At 33.8% G+C, this 19,956-nt stretch overlaps 1 protein-coding gene across 1 annotated transcript in view; it reads left to right on the plus strand.

Moving 5' to 3' along the window:
* Positions 1 to 19,956, plus strand: part of LOC145247850 (von Willebrand factor A domain-containing protein 7-like) — a 167,128-nt gene that overhangs the window by 97,968 nt on the left and 49,204 nt on the right. The gene's annotated exons all lie outside the window — the stretch shown is intronic.

The following is a 19,956-nucleotide window of genomic DNA, read 5'->3' on the forward strand; positions in this document are numbered from 1 at the left end:
GCCTGGTGAAGTGCTATACAGCAGGGAATAGGGAGAGGAGAATAGAAACCTGATGTTCGAGGACAGGAGGTGATGCAGAAAGCAGCGCCAAAAGGTCGCAGACCCAGTACACCATCCTCCTTTCTGTACACAGTCGGCAGAGGCTGGTATTCCTGAATAGGGATTGAGGACCCCACTCGATGATGCCAAAAGACTATCTGCTGAAACACCAAGGCGCATGTCATTATCTTCAGAAATAGAAAATTGTTTACTACGTACATTGATGTAGGTATGTGCATGTATGTGTGTGGTGTTCACCGAAGGAAACGGCAGCAGCTCCGATTATGTACAATGGCATTAAAATAGCATCGGCTGTGTGTATTGTTAATATATATATATATATATATATATATATATATATATATATATTGATGTGTGTGTGTGTTTATGCATGTACAACTATATGTGTAGGTTTACTGTTAGAAACTTCAGTAGCAACAACTGAAAGGTATGGCGTTACAGTCAAACAATTCTTTTCGCCATTCTAAGCAGCCGCCATTGTGCTGTCAACAGGAACAACATGAATACATATTTGAAGCATAACAATTGTTCCCCCCCCCCCAAATCACTATATTCGGCATTAGATGACCGGAAAAGGGTTGATATGCCATAAAACAAAACAAATAAACCAAACATCATAAATAAATATTTGAAGATATAAAGAACTTGAAGCATAAAAGTTTTTTTTTTCCAAAATCACTGTATTCGGTATAAAATATAAAGGGTTGATATGCCGTAACCCCCCCCCCCCCCAACTAAATATCAAAAAGTTATTATAAGAATATCGCTAAGTTAAGATCTAAAACCATTTCAAACCCAGAGATACAAAAGCTGGGTGCTTAACGCTACAAGAGCCTTGTGCGTCCTATCTTGGAGTATTGCCACTCTGTCTGGCAGCCGCACCATAAGACCTTATGCAGTGATCTGGAAGACGTACAGCGCCGAGCAACCAAGCTGCTGGCATCACTGAAGGACAAGCCATATTCTGAAAGATTGAGAACCCTGACACTGCCCACTCTTGAGCATCGGAGAAATCGTGGTGACATGATCGATCTTGACAAGTACATCCATGGGATCTATGATACAAGAAAGCCGTCTTTTCAGATCGCCAAAAATAGTGCAACCAGGGGAAACAGCCTCAAAATCGTAAAAAAACACTGTAGGCTAGATGTCCGCAAAGGGATCTTCTCACAGAGGATTGTCAACACATGGAATAATCTCACAGATGCAGTTGGACAAGCACAAACGATAAACGCATTCAAAAGCAGACTTGACGCCCATTAGAGATTGCTGCCGAGTTTATATTGTCCATCCTCCTAAATGGAAGTGCAAATTCCTGGGTTTCTGTGCCACGCATGCCATAAAGTTGTCTAGGAAATTTTTCCCTTGGAACGATGAACAGGTCCAAAACTTGGACCTCAAACATTTATATGCCAAAGTCAAAGTCAAAATCAAAGTCAAAGTGTAGTCTTGTTGACACGTTGTTGGTAGTCTGCTCTTATTTTTGCTATCAACAAACGCTCGGTCTTTATTATTTCCAAACTGTTTAACAAATGACAGAATCTTTCTTCCTTGATAGATGAAAAATTGCTTCTGTGATACTAGAAAGAAAGAACTGACTCTGCTTTTCTTGAATTTCTTATGCCACACAAAAACTGATGCGCAATTCATGCAGGATAGTCCAAAAGCAGTCTGAAGCATTCCATACGTTTCCGTGGCATTTTTTCCAAGTCTAAAACATAATTTTATTGCATATCGTTCTTCTAAAGTGTCTTCACATCCAGATTGCATTTTTGAAATTCACCAGCTGTGACAATCAGGCTTTAGTAGGGTGTATTCCAATTCCTGGTGTAACTGGTCATTTGAACCTGAAATCATAAAAATTGGTCAGTCATCTCATAAGATGTATAGCAATAACATACTGAATTTTCAAGAGTCTACAATTTTAAATGCCTTTACCAAAAAAGTTTGGAAACTTATTGAAGACACCTCCTACGTCATTCAGTCAAAATCCACTGGCGAAAGAACTGACCCTTAAAATCATCGCCCGATAAGTCTCTCCCTGCTTTTCACTAAAATCATTGAATCATTAATCAATCTAGCGATGATCCACCACCTTAAAAATTGTAGCTTTCTCTCTGACCAACTGTCTAGATTTATGAAATTCATTTTAATCTATCATGCTTAAGTTTGAAACATTAACTTTATCGGTCTATCACACTTAAGTTTAAAAATGATTTATTGGTCTGTCACACTTAAGTACAAAAAATTATTTAATGGCGTGTCACGCTTAAGTGTAAAAACAGTGTTTAATGGCGTGTCACGCTTAAGTGTAAAAACATTGTTTAATGGCGTGTCACGCTGAAGTGTAAAAACTAATTTATTAATCTGTCACACTTTAGAGCAAAATAAATATTTAATGGTGTGTCACGCTTAAGTGTAAAAAATAAATTCTATTAGTCTATTGTACTTAAGTCTAAAATATTAATTTTATCGGTTTCTCCCGCTTAAGTTTGAAATACAATAGAACCCCGGGATACAGTGGCCCTAGGATACGTTTTAAGGTTACGATGTAGAATACGATATTTTCCAGCCCCTGGTTACGGTATTTACCCCGCCGTACGGTGTTATTTATAATGTTATTTAATTATATACAAGTGTATTATATACTGTACTGTATTTTGTTACTAATTTTTAGTGCCGTATCCCGGGGTTCTACTGTATTAATTTTATTGATTTGTCACACTTAAGTTTAACAAATTAATTTATTGGTTTGTTACGCTTAAGTGTAAAAAATAATTTTATTGGTCTGTCACGCTTAAGTTTGAGATAGCAATTCTATTCTTCTGTCACGTTTAAATTTAAGTCTTGTATTCTTTTATTTTTTTATTTGCAAAAGACAAGAAACTTTTACTAACTCATTTCTCGCAGGAAAAACAGATAAGCAGTTTTTAAATGGGGTTTTAAGTGTTTCCTGAATAAAAAGATAACATTAACATTAAAAGATAAAAACATTAAAAAAAATCGTTTCTGATTTGATTCTAAAGAAAATAGTTTCATATTTCCGACTGAATTTCAACCATTCAGCATTTTTACACATTTACTCAGTTATGTTTCGTTTGTCTGATTTATGGCATATCGAACGCTTTTTTTTAGGGGGGGGGGGCGATTTTAATCAAGAGTAGAAAATTGGATATTGCGTTTATTTTCGACAACCTCGTAACTTCCGTTTCCTTTATTTTGTTCTTTAATTCTCACATTTCATGAGCGATATTTCTGACAAAGAGGGAAGAATTGCTGTTTTCTGAATCATAATCTATTCCATCTGACACTTAACGTCGGCAAGTTTTTGATCTTAAAGAAGTATATTTTAGCTTCTTGTAGTAGTGTAATGTCGCAGGGACAAACAAACAAAGTAAATAAATAAATCCGGGTCGCCATTTTTTCTTTTTAAACAAAAGTGTTACTCTCCTGACAGCATTTAAAAAGTCTCTTGTTGCCACACGTCCATTTAACTGGTAGTTTTCCTCTTTCTTCCGACCGCACACTGACCACAGCCAGCCCATTCTCGCCTTCACTTTACACATTCATCTCCTTCAATGCCGACTTTGTTTCTCCTCGACCACATGGTGTCGTTTTCTTTCTTTTTCTTCAGACGTAAGCCCAATCACACTTGCCAATTTGCATACGTGTTCAAAAGCTACTCCTGCTGCTAATACAATCGCTTGCCATCCACCCTTCACTTGCTGCTGATATTTACATAGGCGCTCTGTTACAGTAGTATTTTTAGCTCGATGTAGTAGTATGTTTAGTTTTATGTAGTAGTATTTTTAGCTCCATGTAGTAGTATTTTGAGCTCGAAGTAATAGTATTTTTAAGCCCCATGTAGTAGTATTTTTTAGCTCCATATAGCAGTATTTTTAGCTCCATGTAGTAGTATATTTTAGGACGATCTAATAGTATTTTAAGCTCAATGTAGTAGTGTTTTTAGTTTCATGCAGTAGTATTTTAGCTCCATGTATTAGTATTTTTTAGATTCATGTAGTAGTATTTTTTAACTCCATGTAGTAATATTTTTAGTTCCATGTAGTAGTATTTTAAGCTCTATGTAATAATATTTTAGCTCGTTGTAGCAGTATCTTTTAGCTCCATGAAGTAGTATTTTTAGCTCTATGTAATAGTATTTTTAACTCCATGTAATAGTATTTTTTAGTTTCATGCAATAATATTTTTAGTTCCATGTAGTAGTATTTTGTTACTTCCATGTAGTAGTATTTTTATTTTTTAGTTCCATGTAGTAGTATTTTAGCTCGTTGTGCTAGCAGTTTTAGCTCGATGTAGTAGCATTTTTAGCTCCATGTAGTAACATTTTTAGCTCCATGTAATAGTATTTTTAGCTCCACGTAGTAGTATTTGTCGCTCCATGTAGTAGTATTTTTAGCTCCATGTAGTGGAATTTTCTAGCTCAATGCAGTAGTATTTTTAGCTGCTTGTAGTAATATTTTTAGCTCCATGTAGTAGTATTCTTTAGCTCCATGTAGTAATATTTTTAGATCCATGTAGCAATATTTTTAGCTCCATGTAGTCGTATTTTTAGCTCCTTACATCATCTTGGCTGGAGCGATTCCATAAAACATTCTGTATTTAGTGATTTTAATTCATTTTATTTTATTTTATCCTTTTTTTTGTCCCGTTTCATAATATTAAGAATGAATTCAGGTCAAATTTCCATTGCCTATGCCTATATATAGCTGGATTTAAAATAAATGAAGTCAATGACGTAGCAAAGGCAGGGACGGTAGGTGAGGTCCACCCTGGGCGGCACATGCCAGGGAGCAGCATTTTGAGAGGCAGGGGGAAATAGAAAATAGAAAAATCAAAATAATAAAAATCTATCAAAAAATCTGAACTTTTATACCAAAATAAGTTTTTTAAGCTCGTAATATGTTTTTGTGTTTCATATGTGCAATACTGTTTTAAAACGAAGTTTAGATTCTTGCTTGTAATTTCATGAAAATAAATATTTTGAGGACTTCCTTTTTACATGGAGTTTCGAAGAATGCAATACTCCTCATCGAAGAGAAGAGGTTTGCAGAATATACAATAAATTTTACAAGTCAACGCATCACAGGAAAACATAATATGAAATTTATCATACTTGCATCAAAAAAGTCATATTAACAGTTTTTAGACAGTTTTTAGGGATTCAAAGAGATTGGGAAAGCCAGAAACGCGAGAAGGGGAGAAAAAGGATATGATAAAAATCCAACAGGAAAGACGGTAAAATCCAGTGAAGGAAAGTGCGAAATGGATTTATTGGAAATCCAATGGTAATCCATAAGGAAACAGAAATATGAATATAAATATAAATGTCCAGGGTAAAACAGAACTTCAAGAAAAAGCATCAGGTCGTGGAGAAGTGAAAAAGAAGCAAAATGGAGAGTGTTAAACTGGGGCTTTTAAATGAGATTATTAAAAAATCAAAAGGAGAGGGGAGTAAGAGAAAGGGGGAAGAGCAGGTAGAGAGTCATCTTTCTGAATCTATTTTTAGAACAAATAAATATGGGTCAGTAAGGGTCAATGTGACTCAGACAGAAATATAATTCTGGTTGATTAATTTTAAATTTGGAAAGAAGTAAATTGGGGGATAGGAATACAATGGGGTAATGAATTAATACAAAAATTATAATTGTACGCGTATACATATATACATATATAAATGTACAAATGCATACACACACATACACACACCCACACACCCACACACACACACATGTATATATATATATATATGTATAGATAGATAGAATAAAAATAAAATAATGTGAAATAATGTAGGAAAAATGAGACTTAAAGAAAAAAAATACATGCCTAAGCAAATGAGATATATATTCATTTTGAGTATATATTTTTCTCTCTGTAAACCAAATATTAACATATATATATATATATATATATATATATATATATATATATATATATATATATATATATATATATTAGCATTTCAGCGTGTTTCGGGGGGTGCAAAGAAAAAAGTGGTAGTAGGAAGGCAGGCTCAAACTCGTACCGCGAAGGAAGAAAAGAACGTGAAAAAAACGTGACGTCTTTGCTGTTATGACTAGCGCCAAACCGGAAATGACGTAGGTTTAAATTAAGGGTAGACAATCGAAAAGAGGGGATGACTTTCGACAATATTGGTGAAAAAAGCGACCCCTCCCTGTAGAAAAGTGAATAAATTAATGTTTTTAACAAATTTTTCGTTGTCGTCTGAAAGGTCGAACTTAAAAACGATACTGATCTTGTGGAAATCCGCCGCCTCTATTGAAAGTTTTAGGCAGACATGGAAACATAATACATACATTTATATATTGGTAGCTCAAATTTTCGACCCAAACACAATATCGTTGTCAATTATTAATCTACAGACTCAAAATCTGATATACAGGGTACTGAGATTTGGGAAAATCTTTGTAATCCGTTTTCGGCCAGAAATTTGGTTGTTAAGGGGTCAAAGTTCAACGATTTGACCTTTGAGAACTCTACCAAACTCCTCCGACAATTTGGAGTCTAAACACTTGAAATTTTAGATATAGGTTCCTTGAACATGGAGCTTACTTAATAACTTGATTTAAGCCCAAAACAATAAATGCTAAGGGGGGTCGTAATAGGGGTCAAAGTTAATAAAAGTTTGACCTCTGCGGTTTCTACCAAATTACTCAGACAATTTCTGGTCTAAACATTTGAAATTTGACATAACGGTTATTCAGAGATAGAGTAAACTTTTTAATCGGTTTGGCTCGAAAATTTGCGCTATCAATACATAAATGTATGTATATTTGCATGCCTGCCTAAAACTTTCGACAGAGGCGACGAATTTTCACAAGATCAGTATCGTTTTGAAGCCCAATCCTTCAGATGACAAATACCGAAAAATTGGCTGAAAACATTAATTTCTTCCCTCTCAACTGGGCCCTTTTCTACAGGGAGAAGTCGCTTTTTCCGCCGATATTTTCGAAAGTTATCCACTCTTTTTGATTGTCTAGCCTTAATTTAAACCTACGTCACTTCCGGTTTGACAGTTTTCGTAACAGCAAAGACGTTTTTTCCCCGCTCTTTTCTTCCTTCACAGTACGGGTTCGAGCCTGCCTTCCTACTGCCACTTTTTTTTGTTGCTCAACATACACCTCCAAACACTCGGGCAACGCCGGTGTGAAATGGTAGTATATATATATATATATATATATATATATATATATATATATATATATATATATATATATATATATATATATATCCTTGTACTTTTTTGTAGAAAAAGAAATCCCATACAGTGCTCTATTATTAGGGAAAAAACCTTTCTCGAAATAAGAGCAATATGTTTTTTTTGTATAATATATACAGGAATTTAAATTTATATCGGTAGTCGGTACCGATGGTTTTAAGCCCGGTAGTTGAGGATTGCTCTTAATGTCCGCCTCGGGATATAGAGTTCCGGTTCCGGTTAAAGACAGATGAGAGTCGGCTGAAGAGAGCCTGAGGCGGACATTAAGAGCAGTCCTCAACTACCGGGCTTAAAACCGTCGGTACCGACTACCGATATAAATGTAAATTCCTGTATATATTATACAATATATATATATATATATATATATATATATATATATATATATATATATATATATATATATGGGGTGGAAAAGGTTCCTGTAAGCCGTGGTGAAGGCAACCTTTCTAGGAGAAGCAAATCTCTGATTTAAAAAACCATAAAGCGGGAGACTAGTACACGCATTAAGCTGGTCTGCAGTTTAATTTGTTGCTGGCTATCTTGCTCTTGCTTGTTGCCGGATCTCAACATTTGGAACCGAGAGAGAGACTTAGCTGTCGTACAAAGCTAAGACTCTGTAACATCATCTTTATATAGATACTCCCTCAGGCATTTGGGCTCATGGACTTTAAGTGTCTGAGGGAGTGGCACTCGTTTGACAAGATGTTGCAATCATCATCATCATATGTATATAATGGGTATTTGAAAAGTAATCAGGTGATGAGTACTGTAAAGTGTTAAACCAAAAACAGGCTGCAAAGACTTTGCAAATATAAAAAGCCAAGAAAAAAAAAAAAACAAGATTAATTTGTCATTTTGTTCTTATGCAAAAGTACGCGGTGAATTTTTACGTTCATCCCGTTTTAATGCTCACCATATGCTATTCAATAAAAACATCCAGATATTTTATGTATCAGCCATAAGTCTTCCAAGTGGAAAGGTCTCAAAAGAAAAAGAAACATTTTTTATATATAATTTCAACAGGGGTAGAAAAATACTAAAACAAATAAAAAAGACCCGAAACAAATAGGGGGGGGGAGCAAGAATAAAATGTTCTTCTTTAGAGACATTTTCTGGGTGCGTCCACGTCTCTCTATGAGGAGCTTTGTCTGCTTGCTGCTCTATCTGTCGCACTCAAATTGCATCCTCATCACTACACGTCACTACATGTATTGATGAATCTTACTTTAGAAGCGCCAAACCATATCTTTATAGACTGTTAATCGCTTTACATTTAAACTAATCTTTTGTTTGTATTATTTGAATTATTCAGACTACTGTTCTCATCTTGCGTTATCTGTACAACGTTTCGGCCTATGTAACCTCCGACCTTCTTCATGTATATCTTGTGGAACTCAGGAATCTTTCTGTTGAACTCGGGAATCTACAGGGAATTTTGAACGAAACTCTTTATTTGATCCATGGGAGTAGCTTGCTCTTATTCTGTCAGCCATGATTGAGTAGAAATCTATAGTAATTCGCAGTTATATTCTTAATATCGCCTGCACTGAGGATCGAACCTTCAGCTTGCAAAAGATTGTCACTTAGATCTGACTAACACCTAGTACTTTATCCATTACGCCACGTGTCCGTAAATAAGTTTGAAATAACATTTTCATTAATTTCATAGTCAATTTGTCATCAAACTTATTCTTATTATTTGTATTATTCGGCCTAATGTTACTGAGTGCCATTCACACAGCATTTTCGTCGATTGGTAACCTTTGACCTTCTTCAAGAATATCTTGAACTTCTCCAAGTACTCTAACCACTGCGCTACTGGTTCTTGACACAAGGACATATGATGCAGTGATTATAATTCAGTTGGAAAAGTGACCTTATTCTGAAGATTGAAGGTTCAGTCCTCAATATGGCTGACCTGAAAATACAATTTCGAATTACTTAGGACTTGTACCCAGTCATGGCTGACGGAACAAGAGCATGCTACTCACGTTAATTAAATAAAGGGTTTTGTTCAAGAATTCATGCAGATTACCGAGTTCGACAGAAAGATTCCTGAATTCAACAAGGTACACCTGAAGAAGGTCGGAGGTTACATTTTCTCGATGAGGATTGATTATTCGTATCATTTGGATTATTCGGACTGTCATGTTGTTGTATCTAATCAGGGTGAACGTCGTGTGATTGTCTAGTGGTTAGTCTATTAAATGATATGTTCATAGGCCGTTTTGTGCATGTGTGTGTGTGTGATACATGTATTTTAAGACATACCTTCCTGCGTCGGATGTTGGTCTATCTGGATTCATCTCGTGTCTTGGAGGGAGACTGGTACTTGTTGGACAAAGATTCAATCACTCCAAAACGATGAATTGGTTTTATAGTTTATTCACTTTCCAGATGTCTTGCAGAAGGATGGAAAGTGAATCTCTGGCTTACGTGGTTTCTCTTGGTCTCATTTCTACACACGTCAGCGTCCCCCCCAGTGAAAGGGAGGAGACGTCTGTGAAGCCGTCCGTCACCTTCTAAGTCCAAACCAAATCTCCTCGATTCAGCTAACCTGATCACGTGACTCACATGCAATCCGATCAGCTGATCCTGACTTCCGGTCAACGTGTCTACAATATAATTTACCACCTTCCTCTCTCTCTCTCTCTCTCTCTCTCTCTCTCTCTCTCTCTCTCGATCCATTCTCTAACAGGACTACTGTTCTCATTTTAATTATTATTTTCACAACGTTTCAGTCGATGTAACCACCAAGCTTTTTCGGATCTATTTTGTTGATTTCAGGAATTTTTTTTTATTAAACACGGAGATCTGTGCCGACTTTTGAGCCGAACCTTTTATTTAATCCACAGGGGCAACGTGCTTTGTACAAGTCTTAAGTTGTATTTTGAGGGTTGTTCACACTGAGGATTGAACCTTCAACCTCCAGAAAAGTGTAATTTACAACTGAATTTTACCAAGTACTTTATCCACTAGGCCATGAGTCCGTGGCGTAGTGGATAAAGTACTTGGTATTTGAATAATCAATCCTTATCTCCAAAATTCGGGAACATATTGCGACACGTGTGAAATATTGCGACACGTGTGAAATATTGTGACACGTGTGAAATAGAATTTTCAATCATTTACATTGGTTTGAAATTTTTGTTCGTTTGTCATGCTTTTGTGTAAAATAGAATTTCCTTTGGTCTGTAATATTTAAGACCAAAATAACATTTTCAATAATCAATAATGCTTAAGTCTTAAAAAGCTTTCTTGTCAGTTTGTAATGCTTAAGTTTGAACAAGCATTTTTGTTTTTGGTCTAGCATACATTCATTAACAGCATTTTTATTAGTCTGTCGCGCTTAATTTTGAAATAGGATTATTGCTTGTCATGCTTAAGTTTGAAATAACATTTGCTTTGGTCTAACATACTATCCTTGAAATAGCATTTTTGCCAAGTTAGCAAGCTTAAGTTTGAAATCGAATTTTCGTCAGACTGTCACGTTTAAGTCAGAAACAGCATTTACAAAGCAAAATAAAAAAAAAAGATTTATGGACACATCTGAAAAATATCTGTTCTTGTTTGCTCGAAGAATTGCAACTTTGGTACAATGGAAGCTTAAAAAACTTAAAGATGCATAATCTTGGAGAATCTTCCAGGAAAAAGGAAAACTTGAAGAGCTTAAGTATAAAAAAAATGGCAGCTTCTTATGTTGAAAGTAGAGATAGATTTTTGAGATTGCCACTTAACCCATTTTTTGAGCATCACACATAAAATATACTTTTGAATTTTTTTTCTTCGTTTAATAAAATATTATTGCCCCTGCCTATCACTCAGGCAAATCTAAATGTTCGGAATAAAAAGCAAACTATATTTGTTGAGCTCTAATTCTCACAATTCATTTCCCATAAAATTTGAAGAACCACACACACACACACACACACACACACACACACACACACACACACACACACACACACACACACACACACGCACATATATATATTAGCCTGACAATTTCTTATGATGAAACTTAATTGCTCTCTCTCTCTCTCTCTCTCTCTCTCTCTCTCTCTCTCCCTATATATATATATATATATATATATATATATATATATTTAAATATATATATATATATATATATATATATATATATATTTAAATATATATATATATATATATATATATATATATATAATTTAAAGGAGATTAGAACAATAGTCTAAAGAGCTGATTGTATTTCAATGTAACAGTGAAATTACTAGTTTAATTAAAATACAGGAAAGAGAAAGTGCTCGTTGTAATTTAGATATATAATAAGCTCGATAGGTAAATATCCTAGAGGTAATTCAATATTAAGTAATGTGATTGATAATTTAAAATTTAAAAATCAAATTATAATTAAATTAAAAATCCGTTTCATAAGAAGGAACAAAAACAAAATCAATTATCTGTACGATCGTTTCGGAAAACATTGCTTTTTATTGTGGTAGACATCAAGTTACGGACAATAATTATTACATATAGTTTTTTAATAAGCAAGGTCTCCTCGTCAGCAAATTTTGAAGGGTTTTTATTAAATTTAAAAGACACCATTTTTTTTTTTTTTTTTTTTTACACAGTGATCACCACTTATCAAAGCCCGGAAGCCACTCAGGGATAAGGGTTATTGCAAGTACATTACGTTAGTGTGGAGATTTTATGGAGTGTTTACTTAAGGGGGCGGTTCATTAGGAATTTGTTAACATTAGACTTGAAGACATCCAAGTTGTAGTTCGGAGGGAAGCAGGCAGACGGAACAGAGTTCCACAGGCGTGCAGTTCTAAGAAAGAAGTTTTGTTCATAGAATCCGCGTTTTGATTTAGGCACAGATATAGAGTGGGGGAAATTTTTCACAGTGGATTCAGCTAGACGGGTGTTTTTTCGTGAAAGATTGGCGAGGGGGGACCAGGGATTGGAGTTCAGACGAGCACCTGCCATGAAAATAACGATAAAACAAGGATAGGCTCGCAACGTCTCTTCTGTGAGAGAGGGGTTGCAGGGTAGAGAAAAGGGCATACCCCACTAAGCCACGAAGTCTATTTTGTACTCTGTCAAGGCATGATAGGCTGTTTTTGGCAGCTCCTGCCCAGATATGGCAACAGTATTCCATCCTTGGACGTACTTGACTTTTATATAGATAGAGAATTGCATCAGTAGTGAGATATCTTCTGGAGCGGTAGAAGGATCCCACCATCTTTCCAGCGACCTTGGCAACAGACTTGATGTATGTGTTCCATTTCAGATCAAGAGTAAAGGTCAAACCCAGAAGCTTGTCAAAACACCATAAATAAACCTAGCATTAAAAGTAAGGCAGATGTATCTTTTAATTTTTCGCCTTTTGAAATCAGGAACTATGGTTAAAATACTCATATATATGTTTGCTATACCTTTTCACCTTATTATTTACACAGACACACAGACAGACAGACAGACAGACACACGGGCACAATATATACTAGCATGGGTGCCTGGCGTTACCCGGGTGTTTGGAGATGTATGCTGATAAAAAAAAAAAAAAAATCAAAAACGGTCCATTTTTTTTCATTTTACCAGTATTATGACCCCTTAAAATTTATTGTTTTGGGCTCAAATCAAATTATTAAGTTAGATCCATGTCCAAGGAACCTATATCTAAAATTTCAAGTGTTTAGGCCCAAAATTGTCTGAAGAGTTTGGTAGAGTTCCTAAAGGTTTAATCGTTGAACTTTGACCCTTTAACAGCCAAATTTCTGGCCAAAAACGGATTACAAAGATTTTCCCAAATCTCAGTAACCTGTATATCAAATTTCGAGTCTGTAGACTGAAAATTGACAGAATTATTACGTAGGGAAACACAGACAGACACATAGACAGACACACAGACACGTTCACTTTTATAGATATACTAGCATTTCGGCACGGTCTTACCCTGGTTTTTGGAGGTGTATGCTGAGCAAAAAACAAAAACAAAAACAAAAAAAAGGTCAATTTTTTTAATTTTGACCCTATTATGACCCCTTAAAATTTATTGTTTTGGCTCAAATCAAGTTATTACGTTTAGATCCATGTCCAAGGAACCTATATCTAAAATGTCAAGTGTTTAGACCCCAAATTGTCGGAGGAATTTGGCAGAGTTCTCAAAGGTCAAATCGTTGAACTTTGACGCCTTAACAACCAAATTTCTGGCTGAAAACCGATCACAAAGATGTTCCCAAATCTCAGTACTCTGTATATCAAATTTCGAGTCTGTAGACTAAAAATTGAAAGAGTTATTCCGTAGGGAAATGTACACAGACAGACAGACAAACACACGGACCCGTTCACTTATATATATATATATATATATATATATATATATATATATATATATATATATATATATATATATATCTCAAGCTGAATGTGTGTGTGTGTGTGTGTGTGGTCACGAACGAATAGGCTCCTATATGATTGACTATTTTAAAAAACTGATCACATATAATGATAGAAGATGTATCGAGACACAGGGATGGATAGGTTTGGTCTGGCAGAACGGTGGTTCATTAAAATTGTGGGGTCTGCGTCCGCGTCTGGTTCACAAAGTATGCAAAAACAAAAGGAATCCATCTTATAAGTCTGAACTTTCAGCATTATTGCGTCAGACATGGCAAGAAATTCTGCAAGATATTCGTCAACTAGACAACACCATGCCTAAAAAGGTCCTAGCATTAAAAAAGCAAAGGAAATGTTAACCAAGTATTAGTTATTAAATATTTGGCCATTTATTTTTGATTTTGTTCTATAAATTATATCTTTATTGAAATAAACTGTTTCTATGGGTGTCTATTCTTTTATCTCATGTCATATATATATATATATATATATATATATATATATATATATATATATATATATATATGACTACTTAATTTACTCACATAAAATTAATATACGAAAGTATAGATTTATGCGTAAACTTGAAGTATTTACTTCAAAAGTGCTTAATACGTAGGTAGAGCTAGTTAGTAATTTATAAAATATATATGTCGATTAAGCTACACTGAATATTCCACGTTTCATCCACTCTAGGACTCTTCAGGCTTATGCCTGAAGAGTCCTAGAGTACTATATATATAGTCCTGAGGAGTCCTAGAGTGGATGAAACGTGGAATATTCAGTGTAGCTTAATCGACATATATATTTTATAAATTACTATATATATATATATATATATATATATATATATATATATATATATATATATATATATATAGGCCTGTGAAAATGTAGGCATATTTCAATAATGATTAACAATCTTTTTTGACTTTACGGAACGTTTTATTTTTAAAAATTATTGATCAGTTGAATAAAATCTTAGACTTTGGAATCTTGCAAAATTGTGTCAGGATCTGGACCAGTACTCATTTCTGATAAGCATTTTTATTATATATGTTTTCGAATTAATTTCAGACTGAATAAATTTGACATTTGCTTCATTTGGGGACAGCACCCTGACACATCTTTTCTGCTTGAAGTCTCACTCACCAAAGAGACAGAAAATCCCCGTCTGGAAGTCATGTTATTTCGTTGGCTTCTTTTCTGGGCACCTTTGACCTTCACGGTGACACGTTTCCATTAAAACAGCACACTCGTTAAGTAACAGCATGATATATTTCTAAAACAAAATCTTGTTTGTAACACGCAATTCTTGCACGTTACAAACGAATATTTAAAAATCAAACTTCAATCAACACAATCGTTTTTTTAACCTCTGACCGCCAGAATTTTTGTTATGCAATAAATTTTTTAATCATGGAAAGCATGCAAACCCCTCATTCACTTGTTGATTCATGCATAAACCTGTACTTTGAAGACCAGTTGGGATGACAAGCCATGAGAGTAAGAAATGTTGCTTTTTTGAAAGGCGACTTAAAAGTACAATTTGGCAGTAAAGGGTTAAATATACTTTCATCGAATAAAATTACGCCGACACTTATTGTTTAGTTTATTATAATTTATTATTCATATATATAGCGTTTTATTTTTTATTACCGTATCTTTCTGTTAAGTTACATTATTGTTTCAGCTACCAGGCCGTTTTATTTTGGCCGTCTGTAGCTTCTTCAGACTTTTGCAGAAAGTTTCTGTAAAAGTCTAAGGAAGCTACAGACGCCCCCCCCCCAAAAAAAAAACGGCCGGGTAGCTGAAACAAAAATGTAACAACAGAAAGATACGGTAATAAAAAATAAAACGCATATTTGCTCTACAACAGTAGTGAGCACTTTCTTCAGTTTTTATTAATTACCATTTCTACTATATATATATATATATATATATATATATATATATATATACAGACAGATAGAAAGAGAGAGAGAGACAGATAGACAAACAGACAGATGGACAGAGAGTTTGTGTGTGTGTGTGTGCGTGTGTGTGTATATGTGTGATATATATATATATATATATATATATATATATATATATATATATATATATATATATATAGAGAGAGAGAGAGAGAGAGAGAGAGATTTCACGACATCAGTCCTCAGTCATGTGCACGTCTCTGCTTTGGGGATAGCATGTAAAAATATGTCTGTCCTCCTTTAAAGCGAGGAGAAAGGTTTCATCGAAAGTGCTATATCTACAGCAGATGTGCTAACAGTTGTATCTCATGGAACTATCGACGGAGGCTTCCTTTCTAGGGCAATTGCTCTTGACATATCAAAGGCCTTTGATAGGGTATGGCATAAAGGTCTACTCCACAAAATGAGTGAGAGAGGTTTCATCGGAAGTCACGTGATTTGCATAACTTCGGTTCAATGTCACGTTCTGATACCTTTAACCCCTAACCCTAACCCTAACCAAAACGACCATTACTATATAAGTTTCATGTGAACATTTGTCTTATATTTTGCCTTTATTTCTTTTTCAATTTTATTCTACATCAACACATCATATCACATTCCCACATATATTTACAAGATATCTGCACACATGTTTTTTTTTTGTGTCCTTGTTTGACTTTCTGCCAAGATCATCGTTCCAGAAATGGTCGGCTCTTTGACATGAAGCTTGCTTTGTTGTTACTTAATGCGATTTATCAAGATGTCAGATTGTGAAAGGGAGAGGAAATTTTGGAGAGAAAAGGGAGATGCAAGAAGAAAGCGACCGCCATTACTAATAAGTGATTATGTGATTGTTTTATTTTGCATGACAGATTCGAACATTTGGCAATGTAAATATTATATTTATTGCAGTATCTGTATATATGTGGGTGAATCATGTGTTAATATGTGTGTGTGTGTGTGTGTATGTGTGTGTGTGTGTGTGTCTTCGTTAAGGCATGCATCTAAGAGAAAGCAAAACTTCGATGTGGAAGTTGATGTCTACTGCCTGCGTTAAATTGTGTCGACTGAAAGTAAGATTGGTTGCAAAATGTGTGGATCGATTTACACAAAGCCTTCATCACTATAAGTAAATCATTTGTGTGGATTTCGGACAATTAATTGTTTCGTGAAACTGATGGAAGAATACATACATACATACATACATACATATATATATATATATATATATATATATATATATATATATATATATATCCATTCATATATATATATATATATATATGTATATATATCCATTCATATATATATATATATCTCCATTCATGTGTAATCACCTTTTTCTTCACCATATTCCCTCTGCTTCACTTTTTTTTTGTTTTCAAGTAAGATCTTTGACTTACTTGTTGTTTCATCAAATACTTTTGCATGCAACATCCGATCCTGCATTTTGCTAATTCCTGCCCTCTTATGAGAAGGAAAGTATTTCTTCGAAACTCCGGGGATTAAGGACTATCCACTTATCTAGTGTTTCCTTTTCAGATTAAATATGTTTTTAACTCATTTCAAAGTGTTTTTTTAACATGTTTTATTAATTGTTTGCTCGTATATATATATATATATATATATATATATATATATATATATATATATATATATACATATATATATATATATATATATATATATATATAAAATCGAGATAAGTCACAGATTAAAGATCAAGTGAAATATCCTGTTAGATATTACATTGAGGTAATACAAGTTTGTATGAAATTCCTTTTCCTATAACTATTATTCACCGTTCAAATATCATTTTCAATATATGTGCTGAAAAGCAAAATACGTGTTTATTTACGGCTGAACATTTTGCTAACCGCATTTCATTTCCTCTGATGATATGAGCCATTATTGAAAAATCCGTGGATTAAGGAAATAAACATAACTCCCCTCTATATATTCATTGTGTCGAACAATAAATTCTTAACTTGAATATATGTGTTTATATTTTGATTTTCAGAATTTAACTTTAATCACTAAACTTTATATATATATATATATATATATATATATATATATATATATATATATATATATATATATATAATAAAAAGTCTATATATGCTGTCCATCTTCCCGCTTATTTCTTTCAGCATGTTAAAATTTTCAATTCTAGAAGCATCTGTTTCGTAGCGCAGAACCATTCATATAATTATCATGTCAATTTTTTAATCTTTTCCGCCCTGACTCATCAGAAGAATAGTAACTCATCAACTTTAAAATAAAATAAAAAATGAATATTTGCATGATGACAAAAATACGAAAAAAATCGGAAGAGTAATTGCATCTTTAATTTTAATATATATTATTATATTATTATATTATTATTATCTAATATATATTATTATTTAATATATATTAGGTTGGCAGAGATGTAAGTGACAAAGCTTGCTGCAGACTTTTACGGCCGAGTCATCAAAAGAGGCTGGCAGAAGTGCATTGATAATGGTGGTGACCATGTAGGAGAATGAATTCTGGAGTACAGAAAATCGCTGGTTTTAATGATATAACTTTCGTCTTCGTAGTTCTTGAACGTTTTAGTTTTTTAATTTAAAAAAATAGGCCTTACTAAGTATGCACACGCCGAAAGATGTTAGAGACACGAGAAAAGGGCGCAGACAATCCTAGAGAGCAAACGATTAAAGTAGTTGCAATCGTTTAGACACTAAAATATCACAAATAGGGAAGACCCCCTCCCTTTCTCGCTTTTTTCTTACTCTTTGGCTATTTTCAATAAGTTGCATGTCACGTATCTTTAATCAGGCAGAAAGCAAAAGCGAAAAGGCGAATATAACAGAGAAGGGCAGAGAAACATAACTGAAATCCGGTCAGAAGAAAGGTAGGGGAGATCAAGGGATCAGATTGGTAACCCTAAGACACGTACAAAATACACAAATAATATATATATATATATATATATATATATATATATATATATATATATATATATATATATATATATATATTAAATATATTAAATCCCCGAAACAGTGTTTCATGGTAAACAACTGATGATCCCTTGAAAAATAAATTATTGGTATTATAGTAAATTCGAGAGCGAGTTGATGCAGTGATTGCAGGTGATTAAATGACTTACTGACTAGATGGTTTTCTAACGAATGATAAAAATTTTTTTTTTTGTTAAAAACTTCCAAGACTATATATATATATATATATATATATATATATATATATATATATATATATATATATATATATATATATGATTTCCCTCACTCTTTTCCTAAACCTAAACGTGGATTTCATGAACACAGCTTCTTTCTTAGAACTGCCCGTCTGTGGAACTCTCTTCCGTTTCCCTACTTTCTAGCTGACTACAATATGGTCGTCTTCAAGTCCAACGTAAACAAGTTCTTGATGAGCCGTTTCATTAAGTAATCCAATTTACCAAATTTCCACTCACGATTACTACGACATTGCCCCATTAACTACCGTACACACATTAACACTTATCCTCGAGTGGTGTCCGGGCCTCGATAAGAGGTGACTCCTTATATATATATATATATATATATATATATATATATATATACAGGCCGCCCCGCATTGTCCGATCGTAAAATACACTTAAATATGATATTTTGATTAATGCTGATTTCGTATTTATTATTATTTTATATTGGACCCAATATATAGTAATGATTTTATAAGTTAAAAAAAACAAACAAAAAAAAACAAACTCGTACGCCACTACCGAGAATCGAAACCAAAACGTTTAGCTGACGATTTATTTTTTTCCTTTGGCTTTAATACCTGAGTTACGAAGGCATGTTCGCTGCAAGACTAAAAATTAAAACATGAACCAATAGCGATTACGTTACGCAAGCATATTCGCAATGCTGTCGTTTGACCTTTACCTGGCAAATTCCATTTTTTTTTCACACTTTTATACCGATTTTCCCCGGCTAAAACCCAAATATAAAAGTTTGCATGGGTTCGAATACCCTATATATTAAGTTTCATGTCTGTAGACCAAAAACTGGCAGAGGAGTTTGGTAAGCAACATTTTTTAAACAAATATATACATAGAAAGAGGTTTGTGTTTACTATAACCTTTTTACGCAAATATTATGCAAGTATAAATCATGTAGAATATCTGCATGAATATAATTACACGTAATAGTTAACTAAAAATGATCATTCCATCAAAAAACCGAAACAACTAATACAGAATTAATTAAAATGAATGTTTAAAAAATATGCAAATTA

Source organism: Euprymna scolopes, chromosome 26 (genome assembly GCF_053919585.1).
Source record: "Euprymna scolopes isolate OS-2025 chromosome 26, ASM5391958v1, whole genome shotgun sequence".
NCBI lineage: Eukaryota > Metazoa > Mollusca > Cephalopoda > Sepiida > Sepiolidae > Euprymna > Euprymna scolopes.